At 35.1% G+C, this 17,745-nt stretch overlaps 1 protein-coding gene across 1 annotated transcript in view; it reads right to left on the bottom strand.

Moving 5' to 3' along the window:
- Positions 1 to 13,809, bottom strand: part of cntn1a (contactin 1a) — a 56,693-nt gene extending 42,884 nt beyond the window's left edge. The window contains exon 1 of the mRNA XM_051100571.1: positions 13,669 to 13,809. The gene's annotated coding sequence lies outside the window, so the exon portion shown is untranslated. The remainder of the gene's footprint in view (positions 1 to 13,668) is intronic.
- Positions 13,810 to 17,745: the final 3,936 nt, after the last annotated feature.

The following is a 17,745-nucleotide window of genomic DNA, read 5'->3' as shown; positions in this document are numbered from 1 at the left end:
GTTTATTTGTAACAATAGACAAAAAGACACTGTATGGCTCAAAGTAATTGATTTTTCTTTTATGTCAAAAATTATTAGTATATTAAGTAAACATCATGTTCCATGAAGATATTTTGTACATTTCCTACTGTAAATATATCAAAACCTAATTTCTGATTAGTAATATGCATTGCAAAGAACTTAATTTGGACAACTTTAAAGGTGATTTTCTCAATATTTAGAATTATTTATTTATTTATTTATTTTTTTTTTTTTGCACCCTCAGATTCCAGATTTTCAAATAGCTGTATCTCAGACAAAAATTGTCCCTAACAAATAGGATATACGTTCTGATGAATCTCTTTTTTTATTAACACTTATAACTGGTTTTGTGGCCCAGGCTCACAAATAAATATATCTGTTTAACATGATCTGCTTGTCTTCTTCACATTCTCTTGCATGTTTGCATTAGAACACAGATTATTTTGTACATGTTCTCTATTGTTTACATTTATTATCTGTCTAGTTCATACACTAACGTTTTTAAAAGTAAAATATTTCTGCTCAACAAACATTTCTGAGTATTATCAATGATTAAAACAGTTGTGCTGCACAATATTTATGTGGAAACCATCATACATCTTATTTTTCATGATTTGCAGATGAATAGAAAGTTCAAAACGTTGTTTTTTGAAAGAAATGAATACTTTTATTCATCAAGGATGCATTCAATTGATCAAAAGTCCCAGTAAACATTTATAATGTTCCAAACGATTTCTATTTCAAATAAATGCTGTTCTTTTGAACTTTCTGTTCATCTGTGAATCCAGAAAAATAAAACGTATGACAGCCTCCACTGAAATATTGTGCTGTTTTAATCTGTTTAAACTGTTTTAATCATTGCTAATAATCATAAATGTCTGTTGAGCAGCAAATCATCATATTAGAATGATTTCTGAAGGATCATGTGACACTGAAGACTGGAGTAATGATGCTGGAAATTCAGCTGCGAATCATAGAAATAAATTACAGTTTAACAGATATTCACATAGAAAACAGATGTTTTAAATTACAATAATATTTCACAATTTTACTACATTTTTGATCAAATAAACGCAGCCTTGCTGAGCAGAAGAGATGACTTTCAGAAACATTAAACTAATCTCACTGAAGTAGATTAGTATATAGTATGCTGAACTATTTTTTCCATTGCAGTGCATTCTGGGATTCCTGCGTTATGAATGCGATGCTGCTGCAGAATCTATCCTGAAGCGAGACTCACGCTGCCCACGTTCTGGAACGATCTTCACATCGGGAACATGCAGATGAAGCTCTAAAACCCTGAACACACAGAGGAACGAGTCCTGAACATCAGCTGATTCTCACGAGCGTTCAGTCTCATCAGTGTCTGTGGATCATTAACACTATTGATCAGTATTGATCGTCAAATAACAGAGGAAGTCGAGTCAGAAAGAGCCATTTATGCTCATCTGACATGCAGACTGATGGACTCACACGGACTCATCTGCTCTCAGACGCTCCGTTAGTGATCCGTCATTACCAACCCAACATCTGACAACATGTGTGACCAAACCTGACACATGACAACACGCCAAAATAATGAAACATGTTAAATATGACATATGTATTGGTGGATCATTCGTGTGATTTCTGCAGCTCATATGAAGAATGAACATCTGTTAATGACATTAAATCAGCACAGATCTGTTTCAATCTGCTGTGATTGCGAACATTCATCACGTTATTTTAATGAAAACTCACCCATACAAACACTCTGTTCACTTGCTGTTGTGACCCTGTTGGATGTGTGTGTGTTTAGTGTGTTTAGTGTGTGTTTTGTGTGTGTGTGTGTGTGTGTGTGAGCTGGCAGGAGTGTGAGGTCACGCTCTCGTCCTGCTTTCAGCTGTAAGAGTGATTCTGGAAAACCTGAGCAGATCCAGAATGAAACAGAGACCTGCTGCTTCAGCCGCTAGAATACTAATGATCACACATCAATGTGCTCTTCACACACACACACACACACACACATAAAACACACAAATACAGGTTCCCATTTGTTGTGGGTTCATATCATGTATGCATGATGGTTTTCAGCTGTATAAACGGTATTTTCCTGTATTACTGAATATAACTTACATATACACTTATATCACTAAAGCTGAATTTTCATCAGCTGTTACTCCAGTTTTAAAGGGGTCATCGGATGCCCATTTTCCACAAGTTGATATGATTCTTTAGGGTCTTAATGATAAATCTATAAAATACTATGGATAAAAATTCTCAATGGTTTTGTAAAACAACACCCTTTTTACCTTGACGAAATCATCTCTGCAAAAATCATCTCATTCTAAGGGGTTGTTCCTTTAAATGCAAATGAGTTCTGCTCGCCCCGCCCCTCTCTTCTCTCTGTGGAGTGACGAGCCTGTTTACATTAGCCGCGTTTAGCCGCTAAACTTCCTAACTACCACATTATAAGGAAAAGCGATCGCAAAGATTCATAAAAAACCCTTATAATCACTTCTGCTGTAAGTGAATCTGGATCATGAATGATTTGCGTGAACATAGACGGATATATGTAGATCGGGAGGCGCATTCCCTTCACAAACAAACATAATCCACTGCATCTTCAGCGGCTCAGATGTCGGGAGTAAATGATGACCACTATGTTCATTATTACATCCAGCAACACAACACCTCAATCACTCAATCAGAGATATTCTTGTCTAACTTACATCCCTGCTCCAGCATCAAAACAAAGAGGGCGGACTGTTACAGCTGATCTGAGGTAAGACGCTCATGTCAATCAACTATTGTGGGAGTGGCCTCTGTCATGTGACGCCACAACGACAGGCATCTGAGAACAGCTCGATTTGAAAAAGGGGATATTATTTTTACAGATTAATTAAAAACCACTGCATGGATTTTTATCATTATAGGGTAGATTTGTACATACACTAAAAACACACATTAATGTTCAAACAACATGAAAAAGTGAACCCATCACGAGTGCACACACACAGCAGTGAGAAGTGAACACACACCCGGAGCAGTGGGCAGCCATTGCTCCAGCGCCCGGGGGAGCAATTGGGGGTTCAGTGCCTTGCTCAAGGGCACTTCAGTCATGGTATTGAAGGTGGAAAGAGTGCTGTTTATTCACAATCCCCACCTTCAATTCCTGCTGGTGCGGGAATCAAACCAGCGACCTTTGGGTTACGAGCCTGACTCTCTAACCACATGACTGCCCATATAATCTTGTCCAACAGTGTAAATCTATGCTGTCACTTTTTATTAATTTAACACATCATTAGTAAATAAAAGCATTAATTTCCTTTTTTTAAAAAAATAAGCATAATAATTTACTGACCCCAAACTTTTAAAGGGTAGTGTACATTGTGAGAAAATATTCGATTGTAAATAAATGCAGTACTTTTACATGTTTTATTCATCAAAGAATCCTGAAAAAAGTATCACAGGTTCCAAAAAAATATTAAGTGTTTCCATCATTGATAATTCTAATAATAAATCAGTATATTAGAATGATTTCTGAAGGATCATGTGACACTTAAGACTGGAGTAATGATACATTTTAAAGTATATTAGAATAAAGTTATTTTACATCGTAATAATATTTAAAAATATTACTTTTTTAAAGTTTTTTTTCTAATCAAACAAACGGCTAAGCCATAAAAAACGTATTTAAAAAACATTAAAAATCATACTGATCCCAAACATTTATATGGCATTGTGTGTGTGTGTGTGTGTGTGTGTGTGTGTTTAGATCTATATGGGTGATTGGCATGACACCTACATTTTTTGTCTGATTACATTTTTCAGTAAAAAATTGTTTTAAATGCATCAAAAACATGCCATATATATATGAAGTACCTCTCCTATGTATGGACCCACTTTAACTTTTAAAAAAAGATTAGTTATTTGTATTTTTCTGTTATTCAAAGTGTCAAAACATCATGTGGTGCGACCGTCCGGCCATTACTGTTGTTTTGGAAACATCTTTGAAATTACCCTAAATTTATTCAGATCAATTTTCTGCACTATTTACCATGATTTCCAAAATGTTTTTTAATCCTGTATAAAACTGCAAAGCATTTGTGTTTCTATTTCCATCATAATATACAAACAAACTTTCATGATTTCCATGAAATATCATGTGGTGCGACCATCAAGAAACAAACATTTTGGGTCTTTTATGTTGAAATCCATTCAAAGACAAGACTTTGCATCACACAGCAATTTGCCACTGACCTAAAGAAGCATCAAGCAGGTTTGTAACGCTCTTTCAAATTTGGGAAAAATAGCCTTTTTTATGGCTGGTATGTAGTTACAACATTTTGGATATCATGTGGTATGACCTAAAAAAAAAACAAAAAAAATAATGAATATTAAGTTATTTCTACAAGTATTTATTTGTATTACAAATTTCATAGTGACCTTTTGTGGGAAGCGAGATTGTTTTGTTTAGGAGGCCAGTTCTGTGCTTGCAAATTTTTACTGAATTTGAAATATCATATGGTGCAACAAAATATCACGTGGTGCGACCACTGCAGAGTGTGTTCCATTATAGATATTTGTTCCAGACTGGCAGTTTTTGTGCTTTTATATTCAATTGCCAGTTTGTATACATAAAATACTTCATTTTAATATAAATCGAGTTTTATGCAATTTGGGTCATTTCAGATGGTTTATGTTTAATCTTTGTATGATATGATAAAAAAAATGCAAAAATCTAATAATTTAGAGCATATCATTTTAGTTTGGTAATATTTTTCTATTTGTCTATTTGTCACTATTAATTATTTGTGTGAATCATCAGACTGTGCATTCATACACTGAGATATAAACCAGCAAAATACCACAGTACAATCTCAGTGTGGTAAACCATCAAATCAACACAATCAAATGTGCCTCCATCTTTAATTCAAACCAATCCTGAATCGCTCAACAGCACCGCCGTCCTTAAAACAATAACACACACTAACAACTACAGACCAACAAACCTCTTCAAATAACCCGCAGCGCTGAACAAGTGTGTGTGTGTGTGTGTGTGTGTGTGTGGTGTGTGTGTGTGTGCTCTTTCTCCAGTAATGGGATTGTGCTCTTCAATGCATTTGCGCTCTTGAGTCGTGGCCATCAGAGATGAAATCATCGATCTGAAAACAATTTAGCCGTGCGAGGCCAGCGATGGTCCGGCTGCGGCTCCTCTAGACGCTTTATCTTTATGCTCTCAGAGACTCTTTCACGTGTCCTTGACGCAGCGCTGGTCACGGAGCGGGAAAACACGCCGGTCGAGGTCAGAGGCTGATTGAGACGTTCAGATATACAGAAAACCATCATATATAAAACAGCAGTATGATTCACACAGTCGCAGTGATCCAGCAGAAACAGCTGCTCTGACACACAACACACTGAATAAAAACACCACTGAACTGAACTCTCTCTCTCTCTATAGTTTATTCCACTCTTTTTGACGTTTGAAAGTGAAGAATTGAAAGCGTCAATATTTGTGCTGTAACTCCTGGTGTTAGTTGGTTCTTGTAAAGCGTCAACACACGTGTGAACACTGAAAATGAACCGTTTCCATGAGTCGGTGAGTCTGGATGATTCAGCAGATGTTTTCATATGAAATCAATCACAATATATGACAAAACAATCACAATTTGGCTAAGTTGTGTACACTCCTAAATTACAGGCCGATGGATATGGATTTTTTGATGATTGATGCTGACACCTCAGACAGCAGGGTGGGCGACGGCTGATATAAAGTCAATATATATATTACACCACCCTGTTTCAATAAAATAACACAATAAATTATCTGACATTTTATTAATTAAAACAAATGAACTGTAAAATAAAAAGATATACACTACCAGTCCAAGGTTTTTGAACAGTACGATTTTTTTATGTTTTTTAAAGAAGTCTCTTCTGCTCACCAGGCCTGCATTTATTTGATCTAAAGTCCAGCAAATGCAGTAATATTGTGAAATATTTTTACTATTTAAAATAACCGTTTCTATTTGAATATCTGTTAAACTCTAATTTATTTCTGTGATGCGCAGCTGAATTTTCAGCATCATTACTCCAGTGTCACATGATCCTTCAGAAATCATTCTAATATGCTGATTTGCTATTCATGGAACATTTATTACTATTATCAATACTTAACACAGTTAAGTACATTTTTTCAGGATTCTCTGATAAATAGAAAAAGCCAAAGATCAGCTGAAATAAAAAGCTTTTGTAACATTATACACTATACCATTCAAAAGCTTGGATTTTTTTTTTTTTTTGTGATATAAATTACAGAAATTAATAGTTTTATTTATCAAGGATGCTTTAAAATGATCTAAAGTGATGATAAAGTCATTTATAATGTTATAAAAGATTTCTATTTCAGATAAATGCTGTTCTTCTGAACTTTTTATTCATCAAAGAAACCAGGAATAATTCTACTCCGCTGTTTTCAACATAATAATAATAATAATAATAATAATAATAAAAATAATAAATGTTTTGAGCAGCAAATCATAATATTAGAATGATTTCTGAAGGATCATGTGACTGGATTAATGATGCAAAAAATTCAGCTTTAAAAACACAGGAACAAATTACATTTTACAACATATTCAAATAGAAAACAGTAATTTTAAATAGTAAAAATATTTCAGATTTTTACTGTTTTTGCTGTATTTTGGATAAAATAAATGCAGGCCTGGTGAGCAAAAGAGACTTCTTTAAAAAAACGAAAAAAAAAAAAAAAACTTTTGACTGCTAGTGTACAATTTATGAAACCTTGTTTCTTAAAAAAAAACGTAAAAAGGCAATTGCAAGTTTTTATCTCACAATTCAGACTTTTTTCCTCACAATTCTAAGATTTTGAAAAGTCATTCTAAAAAGTCAGAATTGTGAGATATAAACTTAGAATTGCAAGAAAATCAAAAACGAGTTTTCTGAAAAAAAAAATCATCTCAGAATTGTAAGAGAGAAAGTACAAATTGTGAGATAAAAATTCACATTTGCTTTTTTATTTCATGGTGAAAATGAGTTTTCATAACGTCTTGATTCTGTAATCAAATTTAAAAATGTAAAAAATAAAGAAATGTTTAAAATATGAATATCCTTTGTGATATATACCGGTCAACCACTAATATAAATGATCTTAAAATAAAAAAACTATAAAATTGCACATTTACATTTGTAATGTAATGTAATGTAAAATTTTACTAAAAAAAATATTAGATAAACTTTAAACATGCAAGCGTGTCATTATATTATTGAAATATTATACTCGAGTGAATATTTTAAGAGGTTCAGCTGAAACAAACTTTATTGAATCACTGATCCACACTGAACTGTTTGACATGATACTCTTCATTACTCGTCCTCAGGAGTAACTGAGAGCGCTGTGAGGAATCAGGGCCGATAATGAAGCGTCCGTATCTCGCTCAGATTCATTTCAGACACGGGCGAATCCTTTGTAATCGACTGCTAAATGAGTCTCTCGTCTCCCCGCAGGCCTCCGTCGCATTTCAGCCGCTAAAAATACCCAGATGAGCCGCTCTGCCCTTCAGTATCGCAGATAAATTAACCCATTTACACAAAAACACTCCCACCGTTCGTCTGATCTGTGTCAGGACCACAGCACATCTGTACATCTCAACATCACAGAAGAAGCTGGAGGAACGTCTCAAACCAGGGTTGTCATGGGTATTTCAAATAAAAATAAACGTCAACTGAAATAAAACACAATAAAGCTTACATTTAAGCTAGCTGACTATATATATATATATATACAGACAAAAAAAAGATAAAAATGACAACTAAACAGAAAATACAAAAATAAAATATAACTGAAAACAAAAAATACATGAATGACAATAAAATAAAACAGGTTGAACAGCACAAGCAATAAAAAATCTTTTGATTTATCAAATCAATCCCATGAGCCCTCAAATCAGGTTCAGAATTAACTCTCACTTCAGTCAAACTGATACTGTTAGTGGATTTTAAGAGTCGTGTGTGTCCACAAACTGAAGCGAAACACACACCTCTGACCTCTGGGGACATTATCTCCCTGACCTTTGACCTTGAATGTTATCACTTCCTGATCTGAGAGCAGCAGGTTGAAGGAGACACATCTACAGACCAGAATACCAGCCTAGCAACCACACACTGCACCCTAGCAACCATGTAGAAGACTGCAGCGCAGTGGAGGTGAGTTCAGGCCGTTCTCAGATAAATCTACAGCTCTCACACACACACACACACACATAAACTCTCACAAACACCGTCTGATGTAGTCAGTGTTGTTCTTTGTGCAGTCACACACACTATTCAATTAAACCACAGTAGTGTGTGTGTGTGTGTATGTGTGTATAATCCTTACATTCCATTAGTGAGAATTGATCCGGTCGCTGGAATTGCTGACTAACCTGCAAGAGCTGTGTGTGTGTAAATGTGTGTTGAACATGAAACACTCACACACACACAGATTCAGCTCTGTTTAAGTGTTTCTACATTATGAGTGTGTGTCCTGTTGTGTGTGTGTGACAGTAAATGTGCATCACTTCAGTCTCCCGCTGCTCATTAAATGCCAGAGCTGTCAATCAAACTGCAGTGCCTTTATTGTGTGATTCATTCCCCCCCGCCGGACACTGATTGCACAGATGCATGCTGGGAAGCGCAGTCTCAGAGGACGGCACCTGAGCAGAATTCACACGCTAAAACACACATTACTGAAGACTGATTCAATACTGACAATGAGGCTTTAAAGGAGAAGTTCACTTCCAGAACAAAAATGTACCGATAATGTACCCACCCCATTGTCATCCAAGATGTTCATGTCTTTCGGTCTTCAGCTGAAAAGAAATTATGGTTTCTTGAGGAAACATTTCAGGAATGTTCTCCATATGGTGGACGTCTATGGTGCCCCAAAGTTTAAACTTCAAAAACGCAGCTTCAAAGGCTCTAAACGATCCCAGCCGAAGAATAAGGGTCTTATCTAGCGAAACAAATGGTTATTGTCAGAAAAAAAATGACATTTTATACGTTTTTTAACCTAAAATGCTCATCTTGTGTAGCTCTGCGTGTACTCTGTGTATTCCGGTTCAATACAGTTAGGGTACGTCTAAAAACTCCCATCTCGTTCTCCGTTGCAACATCAAAAATCATCCTACATCGCTGCAGAAGCACTGACCCAGTGTTTACAATGTGAACATGCAAAGAAGATCAAACCTAACTGTATTAAACTGGAGTACACAGAGTTCACCTGTGCATCACAGAGCTAGACAAGATGAACATTTGAGGTTAAAAAGTGTATAAATATTAATTTATTTTAGAAAATAACCAGTCGTTTTGCTAGATAAGACCCTTCTTCCTCGGCTGGGATCGTTTTGAGCCTTTTGAAGCTGCATTTAAACTATATGTTGGAATTTCAAACTCATGGCCACCACAGAAGTCCTCAAAAAACAATTTCTTTTCAACTGAAAAAAGAAAGACATGAACATCTTGGATGACAAAGAGGTCAGTAGATTAAGATGATTCTGATACTGAATAACTCATCTAACAGTTCTGATATCTGATGAGTGATAGAAGATACTGCTGAAGCTGAAGCGCGTGTGCTTGTTTTTTAATGTCTTCATATCTGTTTATGCAACACAATTTGTTGAGTCAACTTAAAATAATTTGTTACCCTGCTGCCTTAACATTTTAAGTTCAGTCAACTCAAATAAGCTCAGTTAACTTGAAATGTTTAGTTGTACTAAGTGACTATTTAGATATTTGAGTTGACTAAACTAAAAATTTAGTTGAGCCTGGACAACAAAACCAGTCATAAGGGTCATTTTTTTGAAACTGAGATTAACATCATATTAAAGATTAATAAATAAGCTTTCCATTGATGTATGGTTTGTTAGGATTAAACAATATTTGTCTCAGATACAGCTATTTGTAAATCTGGAATCTGAAGGTGCAAAAAAATAAAAATATTGAGAAAATCACCTTTAAAGTTGTTCAAATGAAGTTCTTAGGAATGCATATTACTAATCAAAAATAATGTTTTGATATATTTACAGTAGGAAATTTACAAAAAATATCATACTTAATATCCTAATGATTTTTGGCATAAAAGTAAAATCAATCATTTTGACTCATACAATGTATTGTTGTCTATTGCTACAGATATACCCGTCATACTTTTTTTGTGCTCCAGCGTTTTCACTTAGTGCAAAGGCAGTTAAAGTTAAAGGCAGCCAGGTAACAAATTATTTTAAGTTGACTCAACAAATTGTTGTTTACAGTATATGAGCATTACAAATGTTGAAATCATAACAGCTATGAAGCGTCCTGACTAAGCTTTCATAACCAGCAGTCTCAAACTATTAAAAATGGTTTGTCGTTAAATGTGATATTTCAGCTTCTGCATATCGGTTCGGCCTCTGCGTTGTCCTGAAGTTCGCTGACAGATTAAAGATCCAAAACATGCCTGTACATGCAACATAAGGGTGAGATGAGGGTCTGCATCTATAACTATAGAGTTGATGCTTGTAAAAACACATGATGATCCTCAATGAGAAGAGCAGGACCTCCACTGTTTCTCTGCTTTCAAACACGTAGAAATACAGAGCAAATCTGCTGGAAAGCCTTCGAACTCAGAGACCTCACGAGTCACATGTGAACATCTGAAGATGCAGACACGGTCAGAAGCAACAGATTTCTAACATATGATGCATTCAAGTTCATATTTGTGATTTGGGAAGTCATAATCAACACATCAGATGAGTTCAAATCACATTAGTCAGAGCAAGATGGCGATGTACCATTTCCACAGGAACTCTGTTATTTTTTGCTTTGTGTTTATTAAATTCATGAATGTGCTGTAAACTAAATCGTTACATATTATGGTGTTTTGTACATGCAATTTAGCTAGATTTATTGTAAATGAAAAAAAATAAATAAATTTAGTCATTCTAGTTATCAAAAGTAATTCGGACTGTTCATGTGTTTTCTCACATGACTTGAGCGCACCAGTATAAGGATCTGACGCCGCTAATGAAGCTCGTTCATCACGTCTGATCCGTCCTGAGGAGACCATGTGCCCAGGGCTGATGGGTAAACCGGGCCAAACACGCATTCTAGAGAAGAGACGTCCGCCCTGAGGAAAACACGACGAGACCGAGATCACAGACACAAGGGCAGGTCACGCTGTGATTGGTCAGAACGTCAGGATCCTTCATGTGGAAACCGATTAACCCACAGAACAGACTCATCCGTCACTACTCTCATTAAACACCATCAGGACCATTCCTAAACTAGTCCCTAACCATCAGCCAGCACTGAAACCACAAAACATCATCAGAGAATCATGACAGACCAAAATGATGTGATATTCATATGTATTATATGTGAAAAGAAGCAACTGCCTTGTTGATGTCTTCAGACTCTTTACTTCTGCATTTTCTTAAACGTATGGTGTTCTGCCTGACAAACACCAAAAAGCAAAATCTATTCAGACACCTTTAACATTTCTCACATTATCACAGTTTATTTACTAAATGGTAATAAAATATGACGAGAACTCAACAGTTAAACTGTGTTAAAACAAATTCATCTTGATAATGATAACTTTGATAGAAAGGTATGTAAGAAAACATGGTCAGGTCAAGTTTATAGTCCCAAATTTTACTGGTAGGCCACTGTTTTGAATTTTTGGGTATAATATGTCACACTGTATTATGAGATCATATTCATTTGCTACACATCTACATAGTTTAGCTTTAAAGACATAATAAAATAACGAATTAAAACCACACTATTTTTCAAAGTTGTAAATAAATAAAATGAAAAAAAAAGAAAATACGATTTCAGCCTTTCTGCTTCAAACTTCCACGTTAAATTCAATGTGTTACTTGCCATTTTATTTAATTATTCATGAAATTTACTAGCAATTTCAAACTAAAAATTGTTTGTACAGTTTGGTTTCTGTATAATAAATAAAAAACTACAGACATATTTAAATAACAGAAAAAATAATTAAAAATGACAAAATCACAATCAATAAATGTATTGCCATTGGCTGTTGTATTTGAATAATTAATGAGGTAATTCCACAAGGTTGTTATAGTTAACTAAAACTAAAATCAACCATAAAAACATGACTTAAGTCAAAAAAATGTTAATTCAAATAAAAAGCAAAATTTGTTATTTCAGGTAGTCACCAAGACACCATTTCTCATTTTGTTTAGTTTAGATTTGAAGTACTAAAATAACTAAAACCATACTATTTTTCAAAGTTGTAAAATAAATAAATAAAATAAAAAAACAAATACTATTTTAGTTTTTCTACGTCAAACTTTCACATTAATTTCAGTGTGTTACTTTCAGTTTTTTGATTATTTGTGAAATTTGCTAGCAATTTCAAAGCAAAAATGGCTCTTTTTTCATATAAATACATTAAATAAATTAAAAATATTTAGAAAAACTAATTAAAAATGATAAAAATCAATTGTCTTAAATGTCTTACCATTGGCTGTTGTATTTGAATAATTAATAATTGAGGTAATTCCACAAGGTTGTTATAGTTAACTAACACTAAAAAATAAACCATAAAAACATGACTTAACCCAAAAAAACAGTTAACTGAAATAAAATAAAAAATGTGTGTTATAGTCACCAAGACTCCATTTCTTATGTCGTTTAGTTTAGATTTGAAGTATCACAATAACTAACAAGAACCACACTATTTTTAAAAGTTTTAAATAAATAAATAAAACGAGAAAAAAAAAATTGCTGCAGTAAATTTGACAATAAAATACCATTTCTATCTCAAACCTTCAAGTTAAATTCACGTTACTTGCCATTTTTTATTATTTGTGACATTTACTAGCAATTTTGAAGCGAAAATTGTTTTTCAGTGTAATAAAAAACTACAAGTTTATATAAAAGAAAAATTATTAAAATGACAAAATCAAGTGAAAAAGACAAAATACGAAAATAAAATCTAATTAAAATATTAACACAAGCTATAAAAGCCAATGGATCATTTTAAAATGACACTGAATGTCTTTTACCAGTCATTTATAAATGTAATGATGTCTGCATGAATCGGAAATGGCCGGACATACAGTATCACACATGACTGCACAGACACACGCATGTTTACAGCACATGTATGCTTACATATGAGCGTCTGTGTATCTCCACACGCCCTGTATAACTCTACACATCACATATAACCCTTCTCGACATGCATGTATCTCCACACGCCCTGTGCACACAGTCACATCACTGAATCACGAGCAGAATGAGCGGATAAATGAAGCGCTGTGATTCATGTAAACATCGCGATCTCGGTCTGACGCTTCATGCATCTTTAATGCTTCATAAACGCCTTTTCCAGGAGCGACGATGAGACGCGCGCACAGGTGCGATGAGAAAAACAACCCCGCGCGCGACAGCACGAATCAACGCGACTGACTCGTTACTCATTACACAAAAATCAACGCCAAACAGCCGTGTTCGCGCGTCTGCATTGCGGTACATGTGTGTGTCTCAGCATCATCATCATCATCATCATCACCAGCATCTTCCTCCTCACAGAGCATCGCGCGTCTCCTCACACACATCCAGCGTCAACAAACGCGCGGTTCTTACCTGCGGATGCGACCGTGCCGTCCGTTCACCTTCAGCAGACGCTCCCGTTCCGCAGCGCGTCGCCGGGCGGACTGACAGCGCGGGGATCGAGCGCAGCGCGACGCGTTTGTCCCGAGCACACGATTGGACGCGACGCAGTGACGCGCACGGGAAGAAGCAGCGGAAGGGCGCTGATTGGCTCATTCACCTGCCAGACAATAATACAAGTGTGTTAGTCACGAGCAGCTGATACATGAAAACGCACCTGATCTATCTGTCTATCTATCTATCTATCTATCTGTATATCTGTCTATCTGTATACTTGTCTATCTATCTATCTATCTATCTATCTGTCTGTCTATCTGTATGTCTGTCTATCTATCTATCTATCTATCTGTATATCTGTCTATCTGTATATCTGTCTATCTATCTATCTATCTATCTATCTGTATATCTGTCTATCTATCTATCTATCTATCTGTATATCTATCTATCTATCTATCTATCTATCTATCTATCTATCTGTCTATCTGTATGTCTGTCTATCTATCTATCTAATTTTAAGAATGCTCTCAAATGTTATTTATACATTTGTTCATGAAGAGTTTCTCAAATATTTTGTATGTTACTGTTAACTGCTTGTTTCAGAACGTTCAGAGAACATTCAAAATCTTCTTATAATTTTTGCAAATTTCTGAAATTAAACATTTAATTAACCCCCTGGTGTTGTTTGTGTGTCAAAAATGGCTGTTTTTTCTTTTTCGATTACATTTTTGTACTATATTTTGGTTTGATAATGTTTTTTATTTCATATTTTGTGATGTTAGGGGTTTTGTAGTACTAAATAATATTTATAGAATATTTATGATTAATGTAATACGTGTTAACCACTTTTTGACCATAGAACTGGAAATGAAATGTCAACTTAAAGTGTTGCAAATCTTGAATGCTTTGGAGTGCAAGCGTGTATGACTTGTATGGAAATATTTTTAAAAAATAAACCAAAAAAAAGTTATAGTATTATGAAAAAATTCTATTTTAAATGTGTTTATTTATTTATTTGTTGGTTCAAAAGGTTTTACGCTAAAACTGAAAGTTGTGTTCTAAATTTGAGGTTGATATTACAAAAATAACAAAAATGTATGATTTTGTTTGGGTGCAGCACCGAATGTTTCTACTAGATGCAAAGGCACTGTGAAAAATACATTGTGACTATTGTTTTTCAGGACCATTTAACCTTTCAAATTGCATCCATGATTTTTTTTGTGTGTGTTCACCTAGCAAGTGCCAATAGCTTTAAGTTTCATATCATTCAGATGAAGTAAAACACTCTCTAAAAACAGAAATGATCACACAAGGGTTAATGTTTTCTCTGATGTTCACAATAACCAACAAAAAAAATACATAGTAGTCAACATCTGAAGTGGATCAAAACCTTTCATCAAAGTTGTCCTAAAACCAAAACAATACCTGTTTATGTCTGTTTGTGATCCACTTCAAATGCTGACTACTGTTTATCTGCATCAGCGATTACTGGGGTTACGGCATTTAAGCATATAAGAAATAAGACATTACATATTATTTATCACCTAAATCAGTGATGAACAAAGCATTTTTGGCAAATCCAAGGCATTTACCATAGAAATACAGTGTTTCTGAGTCCTTTTTATCTGTTATAGCGCCTGTTTGCATGCTTGTTTAGAATCAGCTGTCACATGTGCTCACGATGTTTTGTGAAGTTTTGAGTTTTCTTTTATGCTTTAGAGGATTTTGGGTTAATTTAGACTGGCCCCTTTTCTAAACGACCCCGTTATAGTGTCCCAAAGGGTAAATTGCAATTTTTTTTTTTTTTGATAATTATTGACCTAGAGAGTCCAGAGAATTGTACTGCAGTGTTTCTGTTTCCAGATTGAGCAAAAAACTTAGGATTGGTTTGCAAAAGTAGGTTTTTGACATTTTCGCAATGTTGTGTGAATCACGTTTACACACTTGCCTCTGAAACTTTCATTTCCTGTGTTTTTCACATCCGTAGCAAACATTTTGAGGGGTGTTTTGACAGATCAGAGCCACTGTACAAGTGAATGCCAAAATTGCGAAAACGCCAGTATTGCATCTGACAAGTTCATCCACTTCGTCCCACAGCACAAAGCACTGTAAAGGTCCTTGTACACTGAGTTCACAGAAATTAGTGGTCTTCTTTATAATATGTGGCTCCAGTAACATCAGCAAAGCATCAAAGTTCACTGACATCCTAAAATAAACTTTGAATCACCCAGGATAATCAAGCTCCTCAAGGAGGAATTCTCTCCTTCCTCTCTATATCTCATAATTTGATGGACCCAATATGTCCTTTCTTTTTCCCTTTAAAGAAGAGAGTGGACAACAACATCATCCTCACTGTTTAAAGATTCCATTGTGTATTGTTTTGTGAATTTTTTCACAGATGAATTAATACGCATCGGACATCGAGGTTTCTGTGCGTGACGAATTCTTAGAATAACAAATGCGAAAAAAAAAACCTTTACAGTCGCTTATGTCCTTGAAAAATGCAATATTGGCATCCAGTGGTTGATTTCTTTCAAATTTCTCTCAGACCTTTAAGGCTGTGAGTTGAACAGACCCACCGAGTTTGGTTCTGATCTGCCTTTGTTAACCTTGTCTAACAGGTGCTCAAAATTCATTAGCCAATGGCGGCCATGTTTTTTGAATACGCAAATGTCCTTATAGACACTTGTGGCAGTTTGGACCAAGACTATGCACACCAATTTTCATGTTGAAAGGACAAATGATTGTGCAGTTATAACCATTTTTATGCAGTTATAACCGTTTTTCCCTCTTATAGTGCAACCAAGTGGCCAAGCTCTTACATAAGTGTTCTGAGTTTGGCAGAGATATCGCATTCCGTTCAGGAATTATAGGCATTTTACTAAAAGTAGCCCCACCCCTTTCAAATGTTTTGGTGTCCTGGAAGCTGAAAGTTCAACTTTTTTTTTGATAATTATTGATATTCACTCTCCAGAGAATCTTTCTGCACTGGTTTGGTTCCAATCTGGCAAAAAACCTACACTGTAAAAAATAAAAAACACAATTTGTTGAGTCTTAAAATAATTTGTTACCCTGCTGCCTTAAAATTAAGTTCAGTCAACTAAAATAAGTTTATTCAACTTGAAATGTTAAGTTGTACTAAGTAACAACTTAGATATTTGTGTTTGCTAAACTTAACAGATGGTAAGTAACCCAGCTGCCTTAAAATTTTAAGTTGATTCAACTCAAATATCTAAGCTGTCACTTGGTATAATTTAACATTGCAAGTTGAATAAACTTTTTTTGAGTTGACTGAACTTAAAATTTTAAGGCAGCCAGGTTACAAATTATTTCAAGCTGACTCAACAAATTGTTTTTTACAGTGTAGGACTGGTTCTGAATCTGATGCGTTTTGTCTGCTATGAGCCAAGGATTTCAACAACATAAGACACTGGCGGTTTAGGAGTTACGAGTGATTTCATACTTTTGTTCGCTGTAGAGCCCCCGTCAGGCCAATTGGGGTGAGACTTGGTGACATTGTCGGAGGTGTGAGTACTACCATCCCACCAATTTTCAAGTCTCTACGACTTACAGTTTGGTCTGAACGATCAGTTTTATGTGGAGATCGCTGATCTGTGATCATTCTAACAATTACAACAGGGTTTCAGCGCTATGCTGCAAGAACAGCGTAAATTTCCAAAAACCTAAAGTATTCCGACAAGAAAAAGTACATATGTCAACGGCAGTTTTTACACACACTTTATAAATGAGGCTCAAGGTCTTTAAAAAAAATGGGAATGTTAGCAAATCGTTCTTAAAATGTATTGTTGGCTGGGTTTGCAGTAGACAGACAGTCATATTGTGATAAATGTTCGGCTGATTCTGTGCTGTCATTCTAAATAAAGATAAAGAGACACACACCAGGTCAAAGGTCACGGTTAATTAAGACAGGCTCATTACGATCATGTCCAAACGCTCATGACCCCAAATGAGATTAAACTCTTATCTGACCTTAACTAACTGATCGACGATGACAGATCACCTGCAGTAAACAAATAAATCATCAGGACTGAG

Source organism: Labeo rohita, unplaced genomic scaffold (assembly GCF_022985175.1).
Source record: "Labeo rohita strain BAU-BD-2019 unplaced genomic scaffold, IGBB_LRoh.1.0 scaffold_104, whole genome shotgun sequence".
Taxonomy (NCBI): Eukaryota; Metazoa; Chordata; class Actinopteri; order Cypriniformes; family Cyprinidae; genus Labeo; species Labeo rohita.
Note: the sequence above shows the minus strand (reverse complement) of the source record. Positions and strands in the feature narration are given on the sequence as shown.